Source organism: Rhipicephalus microplus, chromosome 4 (assembly GCF_043290135.1).
Source record: "Rhipicephalus microplus isolate Deutch F79 chromosome 4, USDA_Rmic, whole genome shotgun sequence".
Lineage (NCBI taxonomy): Eukaryota > Metazoa > Arthropoda > Arachnida > Ixodida > Ixodidae > Rhipicephalus > Rhipicephalus microplus.
The window spans coordinates 221,957,948-221,985,292 of NC_134703.1; the positions used below are offsets into that span (position 1 = coordinate 221,957,948).

General features: G+C 40.8%; 1 protein-coding gene across 1 annotated transcript in view; it reads left to right on the top strand.

Moving 5' to 3' along the window:
- The window catches only part of LOC142814763 (uncharacterized), an 88,332-nt gene extending 62,995 nt beyond the window's left edge, over positions 1–25,337 (top strand). The window contains exons 4-6 of the transcript XR_012895084.1: positions 9,503–9,568; positions 21,430–21,544; positions 21,991–25,337. The gene's annotated coding sequence lies outside the window, so the exon portion shown is untranslated. The remainder of the gene's footprint in view (positions 1–9,502; positions 9,569–21,429; positions 21,545–21,990) is intronic.
- The last annotated feature ends 2,008 nt before the right edge of the window (positions 25,338–27,345 follow it).

Genomic DNA, 27,345 nt, shown 5'->3' on the forward strand with positions numbered 1-27,345 from the left:
AAAGTTAGGAAGCGAGTGGTTGAAGTATCTTGCCTTAGCTTCGCTTAGCCGAGTTTCAAGCTGGGCCTTCAACGAGACAAGGCTGCAGGGTATTTTTTTTTCTTTTTTCTAGCTCGTTTTAGCTTGCGGTGCAAATGTATGATATCTCTAGTAATCCATGGGTTATTTCGGTTTTTCCTAACCCGTTTGCTTGGCGCAAACTTATCAGTGCAGTAATGTATCGCAGTTTTTATTTCGTTCCAGGCGATCGACACATCATCAGAAAGATTATTACATAAAAACCACAGATAATCCAAAATGGCCTGGTCATCCGCCTTCGAGTAATCCTTAATGACATGTCTGGTCTCTTGTCGGTGTGCTTTGTTTTCACCAATACCGAAAGATAAAAATACTGCTTTATGGTCGGAAATGCCATCTTCAATAAAGACCGTGTATTTGCATACATCGGAATTTAAAAAGACTAAGTCGAGTGTAGAACGGGTGTTTCTAGCCTCTCTGGTGCACTCATTAACAATCTGCACAAGATCGCACATCAAGGCAATGTCAGCGAGAGGGTTTAACATCGTTACATCAGAGCTAGAGCATGGAACGCGCAAGTCAACATTGGGCAAGTTAAAATCACCTGCAAGAATCAGACGATCATTTTTAAACGTGCACATGTGGTCATATAGTCTAGACAGATATTCGTGTGTTGAAGAGGGTGGTCTGTAGATGGCACATACAGTGAAGTAATGGCCCCAGCAGCTTACCTTAAGGAATAAACTTTCGTGCTCATGAATTTGTTGAAGGGGCCGAGCACTAATACAATCTTTGAGAACTATTGCTACACCACCACCTCTTGTTGGCCGGTCACGTCTGAAGATTTGATATCTCGGAGGAATTAGTACCGAATCATTTATGCCTTCGTGCAGCCAGGTTTCTGTGATTATTGTAATGTGAGGGTCGTAGGTGAGTAGAAGGTACTCGAGCTTGTCAACTTTATTTGACAGGCTTTGCGCGTTTACGTTAAGCACTCTCAAACTTTTGGACACACACTGTCGAGCGGGTCAATCAGAACCTGTAGCTTGCGGATTAAGAGCTACACGCACATTTTTGGATTCATGCCAGCCAAATAGTTTGCCATCAATTTTGATCTTGTCGTGAATAAGAGTAACCCGTTTCCTGCTGTCGCGTTCAGCTTTTGCACTTTCCCAAAGCAGGCGGCGCTTGCGCAGCGTGCACTGGCTATAATCATTTTGCACATAAATATTGGAGCCCTTCAATTTATTTGAATTCTTTAAGACTACTTGTTTCTTTAGATAATCTTGAAAGTAAGCTATGACAGGCCTACGACTACCTTGGCGGCCAAGACGGTGAATGCGGACATCAAACGGTCCTCCAAACATTTTGAGAGGTATGCTTGGTCATAACTCTGCCAAGGTATACCACTATAGGAGCCAGAAAGGTTGAATAGGACTGACAGATTAAGTTGGTATAGATTCATGATATTGAAACAGTACAACTAAGAAGATTAAGAACAAATGGGCCACAGGAACCTAAGTGCCCATTCGCGGCTGAAGTTTATTCAAAAATTACAGAACAGATATATACTACATTCACAGGGCAATAAGCCGAATTGACCAGCAATACCAAAAAATAAAAAAAACAAGTAGTGCACAAGAGTGAAGGATTTCTTTACCCTGCAGTGTAAATGAAAGAATGCTGATGCAGAATGGTTTGTCATTTTGACTGTGCCTTCTCAATTAGTTCCTTTTTTTAAACAACATCACAGGACAACTCAGGAAGCCTGTGCTCGCGCACGTTACTCAAAAGTCTTTTATCCTTTTTTGTCTGGCCAATCTAAAAACCAGAAAGCTTACTGCATCTCAAGATTAGTTATAGTAGTTCGTTCCCTACATGTTTATGTGAAAATCCACTAGTTTGAGCTCTTTTCAACTCCACTGTTGCCATTATTTTCTGCCTGAGTAGTTATTTTTTGAGTCAACTCTAGTGCACTGAAATAATGCTACTATTCAGACTCCCGGTTGCTTTAGTGCAATAAACTGAATTCGTCGCTGACAGTAAGTCAATGGAACAAATTTTCCCGCAGTTCACTGAATCAAACACACATTCAAGGCAAATGAAGTAAGGGGACAGCTAGTGATGGCAGTTTTCATATGAAAAAGTTGTTTGGAGCAAGGCACAGGATTAGTTTTAAGAATGGCCACATTAATTGATGAACATGTGAGCCCTATCTATATACATTTAAGAATAATAGAAATAATGAACATGAAAGCCGAGTTTAACAGGGGCTATACAAGAAAGCACGTTGATTGTCATTCTCTGATCAGCTTCCAAGCTTCACTTTAGCTTGAACAAGCCTGGCTTTATCAACTAATTGCATGTAGAAAAATAGTAGAAACACAGTACAAATATTTCTATCTAATATACACTGTGTCATTAGAGCAACAATATGTTTGTTTATTTCTAACACAATTCATATTTGGAATAATTAAGAGACGTCTCAAAGTGTACATGCCTCTCTTACTGACATTTATGTCTTTCATGCCTATAATTAGGCCCAACTACTACACTAACATGTCAACGTAAATACAACAAATGGCCCTGACGTGAAAAGTCGTCAAAGATGACCACGTAGGCTATTGCTCATTTATTCGAAGAACACCATTTGCATGCAGCCCCACCAGTGCCCTCTGTCTCCTTTAATTTGAACACACTCCCAGCAACGGTGAAGGTGGTGAGCTTACTAGAGAGAAATATGGTGAGACGGTTTCTATAAACCTGGAAGCAAAAGTATTTTAATCACGTAAAGGAGAGATGTGTGTGTGTATATTCCCCCGTTTCACATCATGGCGATGGGCAGCAGGGCATCAGAACAATCTTACTGTGTTTGTGAGGTCGAGATTTCGGTTGGGAACCTTGAGTGTTCCCAGTGTTTAGGATTTCTTGCGGCAATCACTCTAGCATAAGTTATTGGTTGAAGGTTAACGTGCTTGTGTCGCATTGTAGTCTGCTTTCATGTCTCGTTCACTTGCAGTCAGCACGTTCAAGAGTTGTACTGTTGAAGAAGGTATGTTCAAGAGGGTATGTTCAAGAGTTGTACTGAAGCCATCGTTAGGAATCCGGGTCCAAGTATGCATGCGTAGTCTACCTGAAACTTAGAGAGTTTCTTTGCAGAAGAGTCAAGTGCACGGTAATAAAATGAATTACAAAAGAACGGAAATAAACTTGAAAGTACTGTGTCAAACCATCACAATGACCACACCACGCCTTCAAGGTGGTATGCCTGCGCTACACAGTTACTTCAGTGTCGTTTTAGAAGGCACCCAAAAAGGCCAAGTTCTTGGCCAGCTCAAAACGAACGCTTTTAACAAACTTAAACTCTAAATACCAAAATAGTGGGTACTAAAGAAGTGAAAAAGCCGACAAGCTATTCAAGACAAGAGCGACTTTAGTTGAAACACGCGGCCTAATCGCGACTTAGCTGCTTCATACGGGAAACATTAAAGAAGTTTGAAGTGCTCAGAGCATCTCAAAACTTATATATAGTGTAATATCACCACCTAGCGACTCGCGAAGCAGTCGGAAGACCTAAGTTGTGCAGAAAGGTTGCTGGTGGACGCGCCAGAGCGCCAGTGCCTCAAGGATTGGGCTGATTTGAAGAGACACACACGGCAAACAATACAGACGGGCTGAATTGTGCGTATAGCGCACCTTTTGAAGATGGGCCCAACTCTACATAAACTGCAAGAAAATGTGGCTCATTTGTTTTGAAGACACTGAGTATATAGACCGCATAGTTCAGTCGATACCTTAGCTGAAAATTGCCAAAAATATTGTCATGCCACCATTCAAAATAATAAATCGCACCGGACTTTCCAAATGCGCTAATTCGGTGAAAAGCAGCCACTACTGGCGACCCTGCTTTGGTCTGCAACTGCGTTGCCACCGTCAACGCCCTTATTAAAACGTGGCAGTGGTCTGATAAAGCCAAGCGCCGCGTATCACTTAGCGATTCATTTGGCTGCTCAACACTACCGCAACCTCCCAGGTAACGCAGAACGTTGAGTCAACGTGGTTTGAATGTGACGATTGTGAGGCAACGTAATATGGTAAAAGATAACATTGCACCGACGTTTATAGTATTACGCTGCCATATCACAGTGTTTTAATGTTGTAGCAACATTCAAATTGTGACTTTGTCCTAACGTGTTGTTTGTAATGAGGCAACAACATTCACATTATCACGTTGCTCTAGTATGATGGTGTCATTGTAGCAACAATAATCAAATAATCACATTGCATCAACATTGTGACATCACAGACATCACAACAACATTGCAGACATCAAGCCCATGTTGAGCAGCGAACGTAGAGACAACATGGAGAACATATTCGTTGAAACATCCAATAACACACATGGTAACTTTTTCAACTTCGTGTACTCATTTGATTATTCGCCGACAGTGGCTAGTTAGTGTGGTTGAATAAGCAATAGATGAAGCATGAACAATACAGACAGCAGTCCAGCCAATGTTCTTCGCACACTAATCCTTCTATCAATCTGATTTCCTCATACAGCTTCACTCTGTGTTCTTATTTATTTATTTCTTCGACAATTCACGATTGCCATAGTGCAGGAGACGAAAAACACCACCATGAGTCACCTGATTAGGCCTCTAAAGCTCCGCATCATACGTTCTTCACACAATGTGACTGCATTAAAAAACGAAACACAAGAACACTATCACATGGTGGAGATTATTGCGTTGCCTTCTTACGTCTGTTACCAGATACACTTAACACGGTGAATTCTAATGTAAGAAAGATATGTGCAAGTGCAAGCCTTTTAGGACCCCGGATTTCCAGGCTACAAAATGCCTGCTGTAGGCAGGCTTCATCTTAAGATGTATGCATGCAGACTTGAAGAATAAATTACCTGTTCACTTTAATTATTACTGTGTGTTTGTAAAAAAGCATGAGAACCAGTACTTTATGAAGTGAGCAAGCAGTAGCAAAATCAAACTTTTCATCAAATATGATGAATCACCACAATCATGCTTTAAAGAGTGCTTGCAGATTAAACACACAAGAGACAGATCTACTAAAACGGAACCTACCTTCTTGCATAATGAAAGGCAACAGCCACATCAAACCCTACGACTGGCAAGAAGTGGAACCAATAGCCAACATGGAGCTAGAGAAAAAGCTGTTTCACAGAGCCCTTACTCTTGGGGAACATAAAAAGCAATGCAATAATTTGAGCAATAGACGCAAACTGGAAAATCAGCAACTAGATATAGTAATAAAGTAAAATCACGGTAGGGATCGAGATACTTGCTTTTCAACCGAAAAGCATGTATCTGGTTCACTACCCTGCACTTGGGAAGGGAGACAGAAAGGTAAGGAAAACGACACGAGAGAGGAAAAGAGAGCAGCAGGAAGCGAAAACACCCACAAGCACACTAGAATGTCGCAAACGTTTGATGAGGTGGGTCGATCACAGAAATTTGAGAAGGACGGACGAAGTCGCAATACATGCATGGACATGCTGAGCTTTCAGACAAAAAAGGGTGCCAATTCTGGTTCGAAACTGCCTTGACTACTGTTTGCAGTACTCAAGTATCTGGTAGCGTCTGTGTTTGATGAAATTGTGATAGAGCAGCTATTTCACGTGCTGTGCTCTAACAACTTTCTTGGGAACTTGCATAGTCATAAAACCATTTCATGTGTTCCTAATAACTGCGTGTAAGTTAACACCGGCCAAAAATTAGGAAATCGTAAAAAAGTGCGTTAATCGGTTAGTGCCAAAGCTTTCGTTCACGGCACACACAGCAAATACCATGCCTGCAGAACACACTGTCTGCAAGAAATATAAATATCAAACTGCACCGCGATAAAAGCCACACTAATAGAGAAGGACAATCCCTCACAACAAACACAGTAGACACCAACATAGAGAAAGCACGCCTGCTGAAAACACTGTGTTATTGGTAAAAAAAACCTAAACCACAAATTGCAGTATTGTGAAAGGGCACACTGTAATCTGCAAAAAATATCACCCACGGGAAATCTGGTAGAGACCAACAAGGTGATGCCAAGCCTGCACAACACACTATGAAGCACACAAATCACACCAGACCACTGCAGTCCTTTCAATTGCCATTTGTCCAAAGCCTGGCTTTAGCTTAGCTTTGACTGTAAGCTTGTTATGACAGCTTGAACAAAGGCACCTACCGATTGTGATTCCCTCGCTCGAGTAGGTCGAGCGAGAAGGCACACAACTGAGGCAAAGCGGCTAATGAGATGCCATTCTTTCTTAACATGACTTCACGCAGCTTTCTGTGTAGAATATGTAGAAATAGCACCACGTTTATGCAGCTGTCCGGACGCCTGATACATTAGGTCAACTGTAGTGTTTTTTCAATTGGTCACATTACAAATGACTGAAGTATATGTCAAACGTGTGCTACTTTCTCCTTAACATGCTACCTTGCACTTCATTGCTGTAAGCTCTGGCTATTACTGGTCCCACAACAACACCTTTTTCCTATGGAATTCGAGGTCTGAACGGTTGCAGTCTTAAAGGAGTCTTCTTTCTTCAGTAAAGGAAGCTTCGATGCTTTCTCTCTGTAGTAGTTCCTTATTAATTCCACTTTTTCTACTAAGTCTGCTAGTGCAGGGTAGGTTTTTTAATCAGCATGTTTGTTGTCGACAGAGTAGGTATGGTAACCTGTCAGCAGTTAGGCGAGCTTCTCTTTTTGTTTCAGCGTGGTGTACATGCATAAGTAGCACCACGTTTATGCAGCTGTCTGGACGACTAACATATTTGGTCAACTGCAGTGTTTTTCTAGCTGGTCACAACACAACAAAGCCTTAGCTGCATTTATCACACTGTCAATAAAGTAAAGTGAGGCTGATTTCAGCTGGAAGTTGTGTGCTAGCTGCCACTGCTTGATGAGCTTGGCGAGCTCTGTACATGACAATTGTGGACTATTCTCGCTTGTTCACACATATGGTAATTAATGCCTGGGGAGTTCTGTTGTCCGATCATCTTGTCGCGCTGCTGCTCATTGTTACATTCATGCACTTCTAGGATATAGGCAGTGGGGGAAGAGCCGAGACGTTATTTAGCTTGCCCCTTTAAGCAGTGGAGGGTGTAGTGGATATACCCTTTGTTGCGTGTCAGCGTAGAGTGTGCATGAAGTGGTAATTTCTGGTTGTGGAGTCGCCTCAGTTGGAGGACTGATATCTAAACTGTTGTAGATGAAGGCAACAAGTCCGCTGACTACAGAAAGTCGGAGGATCACCGTCCGTTCGATAGATGCAGTTTCTTAACTTTCAACGGTGAGATAAAGCTGAAATCGCTGTGTGAACAGCATCCAATTCGCCCACAAATGGCCGATCATGCACTTACGCGCTCAGATGTCTCTGCTGTGGACGTTATTTTGTGTAGGAAGACTCGCATCAAGTGAGCTCACTGATGATTCTTAACAGTTGCGCGGAAGTACTCTGCTGTTTTCACTAGAGGTTGTCGTTATCGGTCACACTTGAACGACTCCTCACGCTTGACTAGCCACCCTTACTTGACACCTTTGACCGAGAATGCAGCGCAAAAACACACAAAAATAAGATGCTCTATGCTATTGCATTACGATAATGATGATGATGATAGTGAGTCGAATTCGAAATTGCACAAGTTTTGATGTCAACTTTGTTTTTAAGGTGGTTTTGTAACAGTAAAAAATGACAGGTAAGGCAGCATAAAAAAGTCAAATAAAAGGTGTTTGCAAAGGACTGAATTACCTGTACGCACTAAAATATTCGTAGGACAATGCTATGACCTAATGAGGCTTGTTTAGCAGGCAAGTGGTTGATTGTGCACGCCTGTGTATTGCAGTGTGTGAAACTCGGCTGATCTAACTGCCGCCAGGTTGCGCGCCATTGGCGGCGTCTCCTGTCACAAGTCATCTACATCACCATAGGTTCACTAAAAATTGGGAAGCTCACTTACACGCTCATTTGAATTTGGACTCAACAAAATTTGCATGAGCCGGTCTCACACTCACGAAAATTTTCTTCAACCAGACTCACTCATACTCAAACTTCTCAAAATAATATTCACTCGTTATCATTCAGACGCACACTCCCGGCTCGATCTGAATGTGAAAGAATATCGATCAACTAACGACTCATATAAGTCCACCAAAGCGTCGGTGCTCTTTAACACGAATATCTCACGTCGTTGGTGCTCTTCTTGGCACCTTTTGACACTGTGCACTCTATTACGAGTTTGAGTGAACGATACTGTTTAGCAGACGTGAGTCACGGGGAGTGTAAACGTTAATCTAGACAAGGCTGATAGTAATGCTGAGGATCAGTAGAAAAAAATCAATAGATCAGACAAAAAAAGCAATGCAAACACTCAAGAAATATGTTTTGCACATTGAACTCACACTCATGAAAACTTTCTTTAACTGGACTGACTCGGAACGAAACTCGCAAGAATAACATTCACGCAAACTCACACCCGAGGTTCGATCTCAACCTTGTCGACTCTCGAATTTGGCGACCTGTGTACGTTATCACTGGCTTCACTCACTGCCGAAATGTGCACCTGCTGGCTTCTGAGAGAATCCTGTTGCGAGTACCTCGAAAAGTACACAAAAGGAAGCTCTCAGTGACAAAGCCTGTTTGAAATTGCACCGCAAATATATGTTCTTAGAGCATACGGTCATATTGCGGCTGCGCGTGATTATTTCACAGCAGATCCTGTTTCACAGGGCACGTAGTGGAGTTCGCAGTGTCAAATTGAACCCTTTTTTGCAGAGTTTGCTGCAAAAGAAAAAGAGTTAGCTGTCGGGTTTGTTGGTGCTTTGACATAACAAACCATCGTTAGGGAGCTCCTACACACTACACACAGAAAGAGACACACGAGGATTGGCGCAAACTACTAACTGGCTTTATTCAAAAAACATCCACATCTTTATATATCAACGCCCTGCGCAGGGCCACTACCATAACAACCACGAAAATTTAAACCAGACAGAAAGAAATTAGAATTCAGCATTGTACAGCACATTGGAAGTTTCACTGACGCACTCGTCAATTGCTTTTTTTGCACCCTCAAGATGAGTTTTCATGATGGTTTCTATGTTGCGCTCATCAGATGTCATTAAAACAAAAATTAAGTCATGATGAAAAATATTGTTACAGTCTGCACGTAGAATATCTAAAATTACCTAGTTATCAAACAAGCATTAGCCTTTCAGAGTGGCACTGACTTTATTTGTCTCGGAGGCTATACATTGTCAACATCGTGTCTCGCCTGGCACCATGGGCTGTTATAGTCACGTGATAGCATTTAGAGCCCAAAATAATGGAGGGTTCCGCCGCGGTCTCTTCCTCAGTAGTTTACAATGTGCGATTTCAGTTTATATAGAGTCTGCGTCGCTGCATTTATCGGCTTTGTGTTCTGCTGTGCCCCCTCTTGTCCGTGTAGAACTAAGGAAGGCGTTCGGCAGCGGCAACGGCTTCCACCTAACCACTCCTCACGCTGCATGATCGGGTAAGTAGCGGAGTTTACAGTCTTCACATTTATAAACATTTTTGCCATCGCATGTTTCGTCGCACTAATTGTAACGTAAGTCACGTTCACTGCCAGTGTCACACGGGCACTTTTGATCGTGATCTGGCTCCCGAATTGTGGTTTGACTCTCGTTTCGGCGAAACTCAATCCAGATTAATTTCCGCCGCTTAGCGACGATCATTGTTGATCGCGATCAAGAAATCAGACCCGTCCTCGTTCTGTTCTTGCGCTATAACTATCGTCATGTCATGCCAAAAGCCCATACTGCCACATTGCCAAATTAACGCTTCTGACGAGCAAAAGTGCTCGTGTGACATCGATGCAATCTACTGTATGCAACCAAAATTCATAAATGTGTCATTTTTGTGTTCATTCACCTTCAATAAGTTGATTTGTGTAGTTTATACGATATATGCACTAAAAAGTAAATATATTCTGAACTATTCTATTCTCAAAATCATTATTAGGTTGCTGTGTATAATTATGTCCACAAAATTGGCCCTTTGAATAAGTGGCAGCCCCTTGTTCGTTTAAAGAATGGTTTCACCATGTTTTCTCGGGGCACCAGTTTTGCCGTAAACTCTTCCGTCACGTATGTTATCATGGCTTTCTGCGTTTAGCTCAAGTCAGCGTTATTATTTTTGTACACGTTTTTCTGTTTTATAGCATTAATATAATTTTTCTCCAATTAGTCTGTGAGGAGAACAAGTATGATTCTATTAGGGAGTTAAAACAACCGCACTTTCTGCAAATCGTATCCCTATTGAAGTGGTGACGTGTAGCACAAGTAATCATTTGCTTTAACCACTTGCAAATAATTGAAAAGTGAATAAATGAATGCAACTTTGTTAATAATTGCGTATTGATATTTAAAAATATTCTTTGTGTACAAGTAATCGATCTCAACACTCGAATGCTAACCACTTCAATGCTGACCATACCCTGAATGACTTAATGTTTAAAAATTACCAGAGGGGAATAACCCCTTGATAAAGACTACTTGAAAGTACAACACTGTCTTTAAATACACCTACAATCTCAATTATAGATTCCGAAATGCCTATTTACTGTTGTTTGTATGCTATCAAGGTTCCATGGAGTCTATCATTGGAACAGTGTCCCGTCTGACCCATGTACCTCCTGCTGCATGTCAATGATTGCGCACATCATGCCTTTAACACAGGTTACATACGTCTGCCTGTGATGAGGGCTGCAGTGTTTCCTTCCTTTCATCTGATCGGTGAATCTGTGTAGGTCAGAAAGTTTCGGGGGCCATAAACACTACTTCAACTCCAGCACTTTCTCCCTATTTTCTAGTAGAGTTTGTGAGAAACACTGCGCATGCTAAGTGCGACAGCCGTCTTCTTTTCTTGCAGCCCTTCAGATGGTCTGTAGCTCCTTTCTACGCCTAGAGTACCTCGAATGCCTACGCAAATCCTCAGCTAGAGGCAACTCGGCTGGAGTTGAACCTGCAATATGAAGTTTAGACACATGCTTGGAAATTGCTTCTACCACTTTGCGTTAAAGTTATGCGTTCAGAACACTCTGCAAGGTCATGTGCATGCTGTCCTCTTGTCCCCTTTTGTGTGCCCCAACGAGAAAGGCAGCAGTGGCTTCCATGGACGAGACCTATACCGCCAACTTGCCCATCATTTTGTAAAAAGCTGTGTTAAGCACAGGGATTCAATTGTGAAACATTCGGAAATCTCACGTGTTGCCACAAGATGCTAGAGCTTGTGCTGCAAAACCTTCATGCTTGGCTCAACAACCTACTTGCAGTCCATAGATTCTGCCAAATTAAAGAGTAAAAAATTATCCACATAGCAGAAGATTGTACAGCACCGAAACCTAGCAATCTGTTATTGTTCCTTTAAAGACTGGTCAAGTTCAGGTCTCGAAGAAATGATACAATGCTTGATTGAATACTAATACTGTGCCGTTTGAAGTACACCTTTATGATTTAGCCAGGAAAGGTAGACTCAAGTAACAGCGTGAGAAACACTTCCAAACACCTGCCAGTGACATTCGACACTTTTCAGGGAAATATACTGCTCAAAGGAATTCGATAGCATCCTTGACGCAGAGCAGTAGATCCTTTGCGCTGGCAGGCTGTTTATATTTGCTTATTCATTGCATTGATTTCAATGTCTTGTACGTGGCCTGTGCTGAGAGAAAAAATAACAATAAAAGGTTGATGACTTCTAGTGCTTTAAAATCCTCCTGCTCTGTAGATAATTTTTTGGCGTTTTACTAGGCATAATCAGTAGGCTGAGAGTAGAATGTCGTGCTCACTTTGAAGCTTTCTTAGGATGTGCCCGAACGTATTGAAAGAGCGTAGCTGCTTCTTGAATGAGGCACGAATAAATTCTTGAACTTAAGGTGGTTTCTTTGAGATGAACACTCACATTGGTGGTATGAACCTTGTGCTTCGAAGCCACTGCTGCTTTTGTGTCGTGGTATTCTAAAGTGGCTAAAATGCGGCACATGCATTTGCCTTCGTGGAATGCTCTGTGGCAATCGACTCATCACAAACAAAGCGGATGATGCATTCTCTGAGTAAACATCCCTATTTGGGATTGCGGGTTTCACTCAAGATGTGTTGTTGTTGGTAGCTGTGAGTTTGCTTGCGTATGTGATGGATCCTAGGCGTGAAGAGAAGTGGCTGGTCACATCGAATGCCCGAAAAAGGGATAAGGCAACCGTGTACATTGCATGTACAGTGTCTCTCGCAGACTCAAGGAGGTAGGCAGAAAGTGTTGAAGCACAGGCAGTCTACTTTCTTGCCTGTAGAGATCCATCTCCTGAATGACCTAAAAAGGTGCACATCTGATCACAGGAAGAAGTCTGTAACATGGTTTAAACACATGGTGAACACAATTCTTTTAACAAACAAAATGAGCCCTTCAAAGTTCATTTTGTCCATTCATTGCGATGGTCTTGTTCCCGTAGACCTGATGCCTTTAGGTAGTGTAGGAGGGCTTATTGTCAGCTACCAGCACGTAAAAAGATCACGTGCTACGAACCGGGCCCACTAACGCTCCCAGGTTTACGTGCTCGGAAACACTCGATAATGTCGACAAGAGTGCAGCCGTCGCTTTAGCTCATTTGATAAGAACATCGAATGCATTATCCGAAGGTTGTCTTTGCCGGTGGAAAGTTGTGTGTTTGTCCACCCTAATTTCTGAACATTTTTATCGTAATTACTGTATTATAGTAAAAAACTACAAATAACGTCTCCTGTATTTTTTATTGGCTGATTGTCTGTTCGCATTGAAGGATTGTATCTACATCTGTACTGCTTTGTAATAAATTTCTGTTAAAAGACGGTGCTGCATCTTAGTATCTTTTGTTCCTCTAATTGCATTTGCTCGGAGCAGCCTCTGCAGATAAGTTAACTTGGGGGATAGATATGCGGAAGCACGGTTGTTGTCTACAAAATATCAACAAGTGATATATGCTGAAACACACCTAAAACCAACTTTAGAGTGCTTATTATACCATTACCTGCAGAACACCCCTTTGTTTTCTGTGTAAACAACCCACTGCCTTCTACGCTAAAAATTTGTGTTGGCTTCCACAACCCTTGCAAGTGCTCTCCTAGCAGACTTTTTCAAATGAAGAGAGAGCAGACTTGCATGGGAGCACAAAGGTTGATGTTCTTGCTTTGGCTGTGCGTTTTCATGGGTTATGCATATTTACATCTCAGAGGCAATTATCGCTGCACCCAGAAAGCATTCATTGAAGAAAATTGTCTCTGTGGTGACCACGTTCATGTGTTTTTTGTTCATGTAGCCAGCTAAGTTCACATGAAAACCACATTACATCCAATCTCACTTGTTTAGCGCCCTCTGAAATTAAAATCGTGACTGAGCACTGTAAAACATTTTTCAAGGTAACTAACTGTTTCCTCTATGATGAGTGTGTCATTAACTACTTATTGCAACCGAAAAAAACGCTATGCAAATTTTTTGTATGAGTGCTCAGGCTGTGTCTATGATAGATAATTGAGCCCTTAAATGCTACTTATGTTCTGTGACATGATTGATTGATATGTGGGGTTTAACGTCCCGAAACTAAAATATGAATATGAGAGACGCCATAGTGGAGAGCTCCGGAAATTTCGACCACCTGGGGTTTTTTATTTGTTCTGTGACATACAGGAAAGTCAGTGGCTTAGACAGGAACCTTACATAATGATACACTCTCTGAGCGCCGTTGCCGTCTTTCAAGAGTAGTTTAAAGGTTTCTTAGAATACCTGCGTGGGTTGATGGTTTAGGCTCATTTTAGAAGACAGTGTCTTTCTTGCACTTAGTCAAGGTCAAAGGGCCAGGGAGATAGTAGAAGTGGAGGAGATTGCAAATTCAACTGATGCATGCATAGGCATGCTATCGTTGCACCTTTGAGAAAAAGAGCATTCTTTTTTTTTTTTGGTGGGAGATAGAGATGCCAGCACTCAGGCTGCGTCTTTTTCGTTTCGCTTATCCTGATATTTTTATTCTGGTGCATAGTTTGATGCTTTTATTTCTTGTATTTTTTCTGTATACAGCTTACCCTTGCTGCAACTAGATGGACAGGTGAAGAGAAAAATTTAGGTGTTGCAAGGGTTTTGTTATTGGAAAATAACACAGTACTTACTGAAATACGCAAAGATGCATACCAACGGGGAATGAAAATGAAGGCAGAACAGAAAAGGCGTCACTCGGAACAGAATTTCTTTTTGGAAAATCAGCGAAACATATAGGCTAGCAATTATGCGCGTGCACATTGCCTCACATTCTAGTAAAAAAAAACATGCAAAAGATTGACAACAAAAGAATTATGACAAAAAAGCCACTAAACAAAAAAATTCTAATACAGAAAAATTCGTCACCACGCAGAGTGCGCGATATAACACTAGTATGCGCAGCTCCCTTTTTTTAAAATGTAGAATGCTTCCATAACTTCACGTGGCAATGTATCATTACCCTTTCCAAGGACGGATACACTGGAAAACCTAGCCTCACATTTGCAGGAATTACAATGTGCTGGCAAATAAGCCGAAAGTTTATTTTTCACAGTTTAATCCTCCACCCTAAATTTTTGCTTTATGCACCGCCACATTTGCCTGCACACTGTGATTCCTTTCAGTGTATTCGTCCTTGGAAAGAGTAATGACACCTTAACATGCAAAATTACGGAAGTTTACTACATTAAAAAGAAGAGAGATACGTATGTTAGTATTACATCTGTGTCTCTGCATGGTGGGGAATTTCATTCTTTAGAGTCTTTTTCATTTAGTGGCTTTTTTATCATAATTCTTTCATTGTCAATCTTATCGCATGTTTTTTGACTAGCATGTCAGGCAATGTGCGTGTGCAAGTTATCTACGCTTATATATTTCACTGATTTTGCGAGAATAAAGTAGGTTGCGAGTGACGTCCTTTCTTTTCTATCCTCAATTTCCTTTCTTGATGGTATGCATCTTTTTAGAATTATATAAGCATGTATCCACTAATCAAACAAAATGATTCTTTAAGCTGGCGCTCCCACTCCGGCAGCACCCACTCTGCATTAAAGTCACGGTTTGCTGACGTTCTACGCTCAGTCTATTGATGTGAATTGTATTGCCTTAGAGAGCTTACATTCTCCACTTTCTAATGACAGCTAGTATTGTCACCTAGTCCGAAGCGATATTGCATAGCATTTAAAACAGTGCGAGCAAAGACCAGTGGTTTCGCTGCACAAGCCTTCGTTGCACTAGAGGAGTGGCAAAAGTGTTCAACATAACCAATTGACATTTCCTGAGCCTCTTCATAACGCATTATGCAAGGTTTTCATGAAGAGATATAGCCAGTAAAGCAATCAAAAGTCATGCAGGCATATATCAAAATTGGCAGAGCGATGTAAGTTTATGAGTGAAGAATTTTTTTTTCCTTTTCCGTAGAACGACAATATTGAATGGGTGTCCTGGCTATAGTGTGCCTAATGTCTGTGCAAAGTTGTCATGCATTCTGACGAATGTCTCATGAAAATTACCTGCTTGAATTCACAAATTTATGAATCCACTTGTTGAGGAATTACCAAAGAGGTGGAAAAAACTGTTCAAGCTGAAAATCTGAAATTTTCAATATTGAAGCAGCAGGCCTTTCTATGCAGAAAAAATTGTCAAAAGGTAATTAGAAAAATGTAAGACAGAGGGAATTAAGCTCAATTTTCTGCTTTCCAGGTTTGTGTGAATTTACTTTTATGCTTTTATTGCTACTTCACAATTATCGCACATTAGCAGGATTATGTCATGATTTGTAATTATCAGTGCTAACTAACTTTGTGTAGCAGCACTTCACTCAAAAGATTTTCAACAAATAATAAATATTGTGAATTTTTTTGGTGGTGGCATGATCTGTGAAAAGACCCATGAAGTTGTCTCGTGTCAGTTCTGACGTTTGTCAAAAGTGATGGCGCTTAACGTAGCCTATGCCACCGAAACACTTATGGGTTAGTTCTACAGATTTCTGAATTCAGTGTCTAGTCCAGTGGCTGAATTTTGTCGCTACATCTGCAATACACAATGTAACCCTGAGAGACTGCTGAAAAAAACGAAAGAGACGGAGTGACAGAAAGAAAAAGAAGGGAAGGAAGCGTGCCACATTCCTGGCCAAGTGGTTTGGCATTTGTGCCGAGGATTTCAGGACCTGCTTGGCTGCTCGCCTTTGTAGCCAGGGGATTGCAAAAGCGTTTCTAAAGTACACAGAGAACTTGACCTTGCCTTCTCCTATGTTCGAGACTCGCAGGACATTACCTGGTGGTCTTTCCTTCGCGGGTAGGTGAGAAATGTTTGGCAGTGTGTGTTCCAAGTGACACTGGTTGAGGGGTAGTATAACATTGGACCTTTATCTAAAGAGTAGCCTGCACATGTAAAGAGCTGGCGACATGACGCGCGTCACCTTTCTTTCTTTGGAGAGGAGGGGAGGTCAGAAGGCCAAGCGGCCTCTATCAACGTTGCACAGAGTGGCAACAGTTGCAAACTGGGAGGTAGCTTGAATAGTCTGCAAATCATTCCTGAAAAACACTAGGCCCCCGAGAGTTTTTTACCAGTGCGTGGGGGATAACTTCAGGGGGTACGGGCCCCCAGTTTCGATTTCAGTGACCTCCATAGAGTCGTTCTCCAGACTTAAAAAGGGCCCATAGACAAGTTTGTGTATAGTTTGTGGGCAAGTTGGTGCAAAACAAACTTGCATGTGTGAAGTAACTATATTAAAAACTGAGAGTTAAAGAGCCATATTTTCCAGACTGCAGCAGAAAGTGCGGATGGCTGCGTGAGCTCTATAGCGTTCCCAGTCACGCGCAGCGAAACGTAATGTCAAGTGTCTTGACGCCTTCTGAAGTTTTGAAACAATATTTTTAGTGTACCATTTTCTTGATAAAAATGCGTTTACTAGCGTAATACTTACTCTCAAATTACGGTAACACAAGTATTGCGAATGATCGTCGTGTCCTCGAAGATCATTGATGTGATTCCATTTGCTTGTTGTAGTGGGCAGTGACTGGTCTAGCAAAGAGGTAGCAAGAATAAAGTTTCAACTGGATGAAATAGACAAGACGGTCACCATTTACTTCTAGCAAAGCTAAGCTTTGGCAAATAGTCTGTTTGCTCATGTAGGTCATGTTGTATCTTACTTTCTAAGCACCCGGGCTTCACTGACCAAAGCGGGACCTACCGCATTTACTCTCAGCATTGGCCGCCATAGACACCTAGAAAATGAGACGTTCGCTGAAAAACGTAGACACACTCCAGCTCGTTTCTGCGATGAACTTGTTCGAGGGCTCACTGGCTGCAGCCACAAATGTGTGAGCCGCCTATTCCCCTGCACCTCCCAATAGACAAATGCGATACCCAGACTAGTTTTGCAGCTTCCTTTCGCTTAGCCGAGGGTCCCAATAAGCTAGCGTGCTGTGCAGACACTCAAGATTGTAAAAGCACAACGGGGGTGGAAAGGGGGAAAGACAAATTCAAGTTTGAAACAAAAAAATTGGAACCTTGAAAAAAAAACTGTGTGAGCTTTTACTATAGACATATCACATGCTACTGCTCAGGGTACTCACATAGGTGAGCACTAATTAAGCAATCGTTTCGTGTGATCACTTCGTATACCACATCACTGTGCTGCTGTTCTAAAACTGGAATGAAAATATCTGCCGTACCATGTGCACAAACTGGTCAGATTCTGGCAGGTCTACCGTCGCATTAGTGCAATCCCAGTAAGTGCGCAGGTGGAGTGCGAAATTTCTGTCCCAATAAGACTCCCAAAAACCCATATGCGTTTGTCTAAGAGGATTTGAATGCCGAAGCAGTCATCCTTCTCTGCTTTTCAGTGGACTGTATTCCTTCGCCAAAGGCTTTCTACACCTCTTGCTGTTTGTCAGTTTCTCGGGAATCTGCCCAATTTAGACCAAGCGGTGATGTCCCTTGATGATGTCATGCATTCAAAAATTCTGGTGATCTATTCTATTAACCAATTATTTTATTTAGCAATTGTGTAGAGAGCGACATGCACTTTTCACGCTTGAAAAGGCCTTTAAACTTTCAAACCATGTGTACTCTGCTGAACATTTTGTAGAAGTGTGCGAATATTATTAACTTTTCACACTGAATTGAATACTGCTTAAGGCATATCAAATTAAATACCCACTTGTTGAATCAGAAATATGCATGAATCTGATATCATTAAATTCGTTGTTCAATATTCAGTTGGTGCAATTTGCATCTGTCTTACAAATTAATTGTAGTGCGAGAAACCTCATTTTATACCTGAAAGAATTGACTCTCATATGTTTCACTAAATCTGATCAGTGCATTCGTGTATGTAAGTGTGAGACCGCCCTCTAAGTATGAATGTGGCGCTGCTTAACCTCATCTTTCCCTCTGTCTGCTCACCACGCTTGCACCACATCATGACCGATGTCACCCCGATCCCCATTCATATTCTTGATGGTTTCAATGGTTTCAAGTAGCTACGGGAGAAATAAAAAGAAATTGACAACCGATACATCTGTTTGGCGATGCATGAGACTAGTAATGTTTTGGCTGGCAAAGCTTTCCGCCGTTCATGCCCATGAAATCACCATTTTTCGCTCACTGCAAGGCAATAAAAAGGGGATTTGTGTAATAATAGCCAAGAAGTAGTAAAAGATAGTTTCCCTGGTAGCTTATGTATGTAGCGACATAAGTATCAAGCGGACCATGCGCAACACCCGCAGTATATGTGCAGAGGGGTCCACTATTGAAGGGAATTGCGGAGCACGTGTCATCTACTCTGGTGTTTTTTATAAACTGCCACATCTAGTGGCCATGTGATTAAGTAGAGGAGGTGACATTTAACATCCCGTGAAACGGGTTTGCTTACCTCGCCGGCTGTCACTCGTGTCTCTCCACTCAATAAATTCTCCCTGTAGGGTTCCTAGAATGAATATGCATAGCACCGGCAGTGAATCATGCTACTGTTCGGAGACAAAAGCCCCGAAAAGGGGGCCATCTTAGCACTTCTATTGAAGGAAGAGTGCACGTAAAGCAGAGGTGGAGAAAGGGAAGTAACGAGACAGGAAGCTTACATATGCCGCAGGGACGTCTTACATCATGCCCATCAAAGTGGTGCCTCACAAAGACTGGTGTCTAGCTGCGGCCTGCTAGCAATGTCTAAAAAATATAGGCATATCTTCAGAAACACTGAAAATAAACGTTTTATTTGGAACAGAAGCTGCTCTCAAGTGAAAATATATGCTTTCGTCTCTTTTTTTCCTGTTTTGTTCAGTTTGCTTTAAGCTCCGACAGAGGCATTATAGAGTAATGCATATTAGAGTAATTTGGGTAGTAGAGAGACGGTATGTTGTGAATGGAATGTCGTAAATTGAAAGTATTCTGTTGCTTTTCACGAGGCAAAATGTTGGTAAGAGAAGTTATACGAGTATAATGAAGGCTAGGCATTGTACGTGAGTTAGTCATATTTTGTTGTGAATTTGCAGCTTAACATGATAGTCAAGGGAATGCCTCTGCGAAGCCACTGATACAGTGCCCTTATGACGAGGAAGTACATATTTTTTAAAATTTTATACGACAATGTGTAGAGCTAAAAACTAAGCTCGTCCTAAAAAAAGTTGATAATTCAACTTCAGGTAAATGCATGGAATTGGGTCAAGTTTGTTTTGATGCTTTAAACTTAGAAGGAGAAATCTGGTAGAGTGAGCGGCACTCGTTGAGCAAACTACTCACCAAAAATTTGGCGGTCAAATGTTGCACTTCTTGAATTAACACAGGTGGTGTAGCCAAATAGAAGAGACACTTATATAACAATTTCCAAGAAAATAGTTCACTGGCCATAGCATATTTATGGGATGGTAGATCAACAGTAGTCAACACATGGCATGAATGCTGAGTAGCAATATTTATTTTTGCCTCAAGAGGGAAATATGTGCGCAAAGATAGAAAGCAAGTCTATGAATATTTGGTTTTTGTTTGAATAAAAATTTTTTCTCAGGGAATACTTGAACATATGCCAAGTTAACACAAAAAACTCTGGTTCTTAGTGAACATAATATATACTCCATTTTTACATAATAAAATATAACAAATCTACACAGACATTTCGCCTTCTATGTGAGTGGCATCCTCAGTGTGCCCTGGCACCAAATGTGTGGAGGTGACTGAATTCACGGATTGTTTCGTATGTGTCTACTCATCCATATTGAGACCGTGATTGTTGTTGGACGCTGATTGGTCACGATGGCCTAACAGCGATTTGAAATGCTTTCTCTTCCCTCTTTTTTGTTCCCGAGCCAGCGTCATCTAATCCCGGAAGTCGAAGGCATGCCCCATGTTCAAGCAGTGTTTGACGAGTTTTGTCTGAGAATGCGTGGCTTTTGTGAAGTCCTCTATGTATTCAATAAAACTTGTTTACCACTTCTTGCCAGTTTTGCCTATATAAGTGGTGTCGCAGTCACCCCACAAAAACTTGTAAAGAACCCTCTTTTGATCGCTTGCTGGGCTGCTCTCTTTAGGCCTAGAGAGAACATTTACCAAGGTACATTGAGGCTTGAAAATTGTTTTAGTTCCCAGGGGACGAATTTCTATTCGAAAAAAGTCGGAAAAACCTTCAACGTAAGGTACAGAAACAGGGGGTTTTGTGTTTTCTTGCGACATACTTATTGTTCTCTTTCGCAAGTGTTTCTGGGTGTCGTTGATAAACCTGCTCAGATATGGCTTCATTACATTTCACCAACAAGGTTTTCCATTCATATGACTGCAAGTGCTGATCAGTGATGTATGCGACACCACATGCATGAGTGAAATAGGCAAGAAGTGACCAACAAGGCTCAAGGAGCACAAAGGAGACAATGCAAAAGCCACCCATGCCACGCATTATAAGACAAAACTCGTCGAACACTATTCGACAACGGGACATGCCTTCGACTTCAGTATTGAGACAACGCTATCTCGGGAACAATAGCGGGGCAAGAGAAATCTTCTCGAGCCATGATTTGTTATTGTGACAACTTGGTGCACGACAACAACTGTGACCGCATGCTAAGCGACATGCTAGACAAACAGCAAGCTATGTAAACTCCGCTCATTTGGCTCCAGGGCCTACCGATAATGCCAGCTGCATATTTGGCGAAACGTCTATGTAGTTTTTGCTATATTTTGCTTTGTTAGGGGTGAGTCTAAATTTTTAATCATGAACTGGCCTGTCTTTTGGAACACTTTTACATCTGCTTCTTAGTTATAACTGCTTCGTACGGTGGTGTAGAAAAACATGCTGATTATTTTATTTTGATGTTTTGGATGAATTTTGTTATTTTGTTTTAGGTACATATGCACGTGCCGGAAGAAGAAAATGAGCAACAAAACTACATCTTACTTTGTCACCAATGCAGCTGATGAGTTACAGAAAAAATACGCCGCTGTGAGTGCGAACTGTTTGGTAAGTACCATATTTTATGAAAATTTAAATCTGCTAACAATTTCCTTTGCGCATCAATTATGTTAATTACCTCAACGAACATAGTCACCCTCAAAATAACTAGGTAGACTGAAAATGTTTTGGCTGAAGAACTGAAATAAGACTGTAAATAGGCTCAAAATGTTGATTCTTTGCCATCATTGATGAGTAAGGAGCCAGCGATTCAGCTCAAAATAAAGCTTCACAAATTTCGTGTCTACGCTATTTAGGTTTTCTCAGTTCTATGTTTTTTCCCTGCTAGATTGTTGCATAGCTTTCTGTTAGTCCTTGCACAACTTTCATGGGTGTTGCAGACAAATTTAGTCAGCCGATTTTCTGCAATTTTTAGAGAAGTGTTCACACTTATTTAATTTGTTTGCTTGATAAGCTACTAGTATGGGCCTAATAACTTCCTGTTCGTAATGCAGACGCTCATTGCCAACCGATTGCCTCGCATCATGGCTTGATCTATGGTCGTCACAGCCATAACTCTGCAATTGCTGTTTGCTGGCATCGTCGACAGTGTACCCCTCTTAGACGTACCCTGATTGGCGAGCTTGTTCACTCAAGTCGAACAACATTGGCGAAGTCTCTAGCAAAGACTGGCAAATTAAACATGCTGCTCAGTTTGCATATGCGAACTTCACTGGGCCTGTGAACTGTTGTGGTGGCATGGCTGTTAGTTGCTTCTCTGATGGTGATGCAGGTTGGTGTCCATTTGTCATTCTACTCTGAAAAATTGCTTTTCTAGTGCCTGCTACTGTTCCTGTGCCCACAAATATGATTTTATGTATAACATTAGTTGACATTCTTGGTGTTATATTTTTGTGAGAAATAGGATACTCGATCATACTACTTGTTTTGAATACCTTTAAAAAATCAACTTCCTTCGTAACGACTTCCGCAAACAAGTGAGAGTACTTTGCCACTTTTCCAAAGGTGCGCATAATTACTCGCTACAAAGTGTCAACATGGAAGCTGCATTCACTGCAAATCTAAAAAAAGTTGAAATGCTAAAATTAGAGGCACACACAACACAAGAAATGCATAAATAAAAAATACTAGACAGTTATGCAGAGCAGCACCTAAGAATCTAAAGGTATCTTGAGCTCACCTCTAGATACAAATGAATTAGATCTGTACTGAATGAACAAGAGTAATTGTGTCAAGGCATTTTAATCATTTATGGCCCAATGAACACAAGGACAACAACTTGGTAATGAACTGAACAGAAAATAGTTGCATGCCTTGTGCATTCATTTCGTGATCAATATTTCTCGCTTGGTTGTGGCTGGGAGGTCACTGTTTTGCGCGAATTACACTGAGCAGTTGCTCCACTGATCGCGTTTCTCTTTTTCTGACCACATGTCGACTACCTTAACTTTCAAATGCGTATTTTGTTATTTAATCAATCGGCCAAATTAATTAGCTGCTTATCGCTGAATGCGTGTCAGGCAGTAACCATGAAGTTCAGTTGCTTTCAATCTGATAAGCTTTTTTTGATGTGCAACATGTTTTGCTACACAGATATTGGCAGGTTTTTCTATTTTGGTAAAAACAAGTTCTTGTTTTGAACCTTTTAAGCTCCGTCAAAAGAAGCTGTCAAGTTAATGGCTGTCTATGATATTCGTCTCCTCCTATGTATTTAACACATAGCAGTTTCACCAGTGTCTTCTTTCTTGCATATTCACTTTCCCACTGATATTGTAAATACTCTAGATAAAAGCCTTTTTAGTCAAACTTTTGCTAAAAATGTATAAACAAGCTGTGTTTTCATTTTGCTCCTGTATTTGTTTTTAACGACACAGAAGCTGACATAGTATTCAAGAAACTTGCAAAATGTCTTGTTCATACTTATTACTGAATGCTTAAAGTGTGTTTTGTAACACTCCCATTCATTTCTTGCTCAGTGATAATGACAAATAAATAAGTAAGTAATCTTCAAAAATATATGTCTTCTTTTTTTCATATGGCATTCAGGCACTTCGGCATGTTTTTTCTTGCCTAAGGTGTGTGACTGCATGTCCTTATGGTTGCTGCAATTTCGCAAATAAAAATACTGCACCCTCAACATATGCTCACTTATTGTAGTCGTTGCTTTACACAGAGAAAAACCACTTTTTTCAATTTTCTGGAAAAATGCACTATATATAGTGTGAGCGCGACAAGCGAATGACTCTTTATTCTCTTTGTAACCATCATCACCTGTACATCTTCTTCGTTTAAAAATATCATCATCCGCGTGATTTGGCTCGAGTCTGGCCGAATAAACTGGTTCCTCACAAGTGGTGGACTGTGCTTTTCGTTCCCTCAAATTCTCTCGCCCGTTCTCGCGGTTCCTCACAATATATCAATTGTGTTGGATGCTTTGGGATTAGAAAAGTGTGTTTTCGGTCTCACGGACATGCACAAGTGTGTTTTGTCGTTTTATAGCTTGGCTGTTTCAACACAACTTGTTTGTGCATGTATGAATGCGTTGATAAAGAGCTGTTAGGAAACAGTTTTTGTGCATGGGCAATAATCATGCAATTTTTCACACCATACCAGAGCTTTATTCCTAGCCAAAAGCTTCGGCGCGGTTCCCGTAACAAGTCAACATGCCTTTTAATAATAACGCACGCACCGTAGCATATATTTTCTGCACACGTTGCATGAAAGTTGACACCTCACACAGCAGTGTTGACATCACGTTGCTGGTATGTTGACATCACGTTGCAGGTATGTTGCGAAAACATTGCCGTAATGTTGAAACTGTGATCTTGGACGTTGCAATATCATCCTGAATGTTACAAGCAACGTTATCATGTGATCGAAAAAGAGGACGTTAAGCGCTTTTAGGCAACGTTGCTGACTGACATCTGGGCGCTTTCATTCAACGTTGAGATAACATTCTACGTCACTTGGGCTCATCGTGGGAGCCGCACGCCAACCATCCATTCATGTTAACGTGGCGCGCATTCGATGTCTGGAAATCGGAGCCACAGGTTCTGTTCCTATTTACCTAACTGGTTTCACCACGCACGCCTCTGAGTCTGACCCACATCAACAATCAGTGCAGTTCATTCAAGCTGTGATAATGCAGGAGCTATCAAAACTCGGCCTTTCATGAGCGCATCCCTTGACAAGTCCTAAGATACGGCTTTTATTTATTTATTTATTTATTTATTTATTTACTTATTTATTTATTTAGCAATACTGCTAGCCCCATCGTGGGGCTATAGCAGAGTGGGTGTACATAGTACAACAAAATCAACAGTACAATACTGCAGTCAACACAGAACAAAGCACTTCAAACAACATAAAAATATTTCACGTGAAAAAAAAACAAAAAAACTAGTCAGATATAATTTTTTCAAATGCCTCGATACTGGCTGTTTCAATAATTTTGCTGTCGAGCTCATTCCATTCTTTGGCAGTGCGCGGAAAAAAGGAATACTTGAAAGTATTATTATTGGGCTGGAAAGGAACGACAGTGTGTTTGTGACGTTGTCTGGTAGAGTAACCGGAAGAGAACCTTAAGTATTCACCTGTGTTACTATTTAATCGACCATTAACTATCTTAAAGAAGAACAACAAACGGGAAATTCTATTTCTTTTTGAAGTCCGTTTATCCTGATTTGGCAACTAATTCAGAGACTGACGTTGGGCCGTATTTCTTGAAAATAAATCGGACAGCCGTGTTTTGGATTCTATCTAGTTTATGGATATTGACATTGGTGTAAGGATCCCAGATAATGTTTCCATAATTAAAAATGGGTTGGATAAGAGATTTGTACGCCAGAATTTTAGTGTCGTATGATGAATAGCGAAGAGAACGTCTCAAAAAGTGTATTTTCATCATTGCATTATTAGATATGTAGTTGATATGTCGATCCCAGTGGAGGTTGCTACATATATGCAAGCCTAGATACTTGTACTCTGTTACTGGATTTAGGATATTTCCATCAGCTGTGTAATTGTAAACAAGAGGACACTCCTTATTTGTTATCGACATGGCCACACTTTTTTGATAGTTTACACACATTTGCCAAGAATTACACCACTTCATGAGTTTCTCAATTTCTGTGTTAAGCTTTACTTGGTCTTTAACTGTGTAAATAAGAGAATACAACGCACAATCATCCGCATATAATCGTATTTTAACACTGCAATTATCAACAATATCAATAATGAACACCAAAAACAACAACGGGCCGAGCACAGAGCCCTGGGGAACCCCTGAGCCAACAGGTAACATGTTTGAGGGAGTGTCTTTAAAAACAACGTATTGCTGCGGGATGTTAGATATGATTTAATCCAGCTACACAGTTCCCTGTTTTTTAATAATGTGTTCAGTTTGATGAGCAATTTAGAATGGAAAATCTTGTCAAATGCTTTAGCAAAATCTAAAAAAATTACGTCTATCTGTTTTCTCTCATTATTAGCTGCGGCGAAGTCATGTGTCATTTCAACCAGTTGAGTTACAGTAGAAAAGCCATGACGGAACCCATGTTGCATTGGTGTTAATATTGAGTAATTTTCCAAGAAGAGCGTAAGATGCTTATGAATAAGATGCTCGAGAATTTTACAACACGTGCATGTTAAAGCTATAGGTCGATAGTTAGAAATAAGCTGCCTATCGTCATTTTTAAACAGTGGCTCTATCTTGGAAATTTTCCAGTCGTCAGGCAAAGTAACCGTCAAAAGGAATGTACGGTAAATAATTAACAAAAATTTAGATGACCACTCAGCGTATCGTTTAAGGAATGCATTAGGTATATTATTGAGTCCGTATGACTTTTTCACATCTAAATTAAGCAAGAGGTTAAATATTCCACTTTCTGTTATTTCCAAATCTTCAATCGGAGGCAATGTCTGGAAATTGTCAAATAAAGGTAAGCTGCCATCATCTTTGGAAAAAACGGATTCAAAGTGGGTGTTGAATGCATCAGAAATCTTAGCAGCATCGGATGTGAAATCATTGCCTATGTTAAATGTATTAGTACTTGAGGTCTTCGGTGTGATGGTCCTCCAAAACTTAGCTGGTGCCTCCTTTACCAGCGTGCCTAAACGGACGTTATAGAAGTTGAAATGTTCCTGCTTCATCTTTTTCTTAAGTTCATGAGAGAGCATTGCCACTTCAGCGATACGTTTTTGACTACTGTTCTTCTTAATTTATTTCCTGGCACGGTTTAGTTTTCTTTTAATGTGAATGCTATCACGCGTTATCCAAGGATTCGCAGAATTGATTTTTCTATACTTGACTGGTACAAAGAGCTGAATGCAGGCGTGATTTGTATTTTTGAATTTCAGCCATAATGAATTGACGTCATACACTTCAGTGATCATACTACTGCAAAGTTCATCGTAGGCTATTTCCAGTCTGTCTAATATCGACGTATCATCAGCAGCTGAGAAGTCAGGAAAATGAGATACGTTAACGATGGGTTTCTGCAGTAATGAAGAGATCTCTATTAAAACACATTTATGGTCGGAAATTCCCTCAACTATTTCACATTTAGAAACACCACGAATACTTGAACTAACAAAAACAAGGTCAAGCACAGATTTACTAGTTCTGTGAACACGTGTGAAGTCTTTAACTAGTTGGGTTAAACCAAATTGAAATGCAATATCAATTAATGCTTCATTATTATTTGCGTCACTTCTGTCAGCCGAAAGAGTGTTGCAGTTAATGCCGGGGAGGTTAAAATCGCCACACAAAATAAATTTAGTGCTATCAGTTGTATTGCAATCAATGTACTTTCTATGATTCTCTAGTACTTCTAAATCACTCGCTGGGG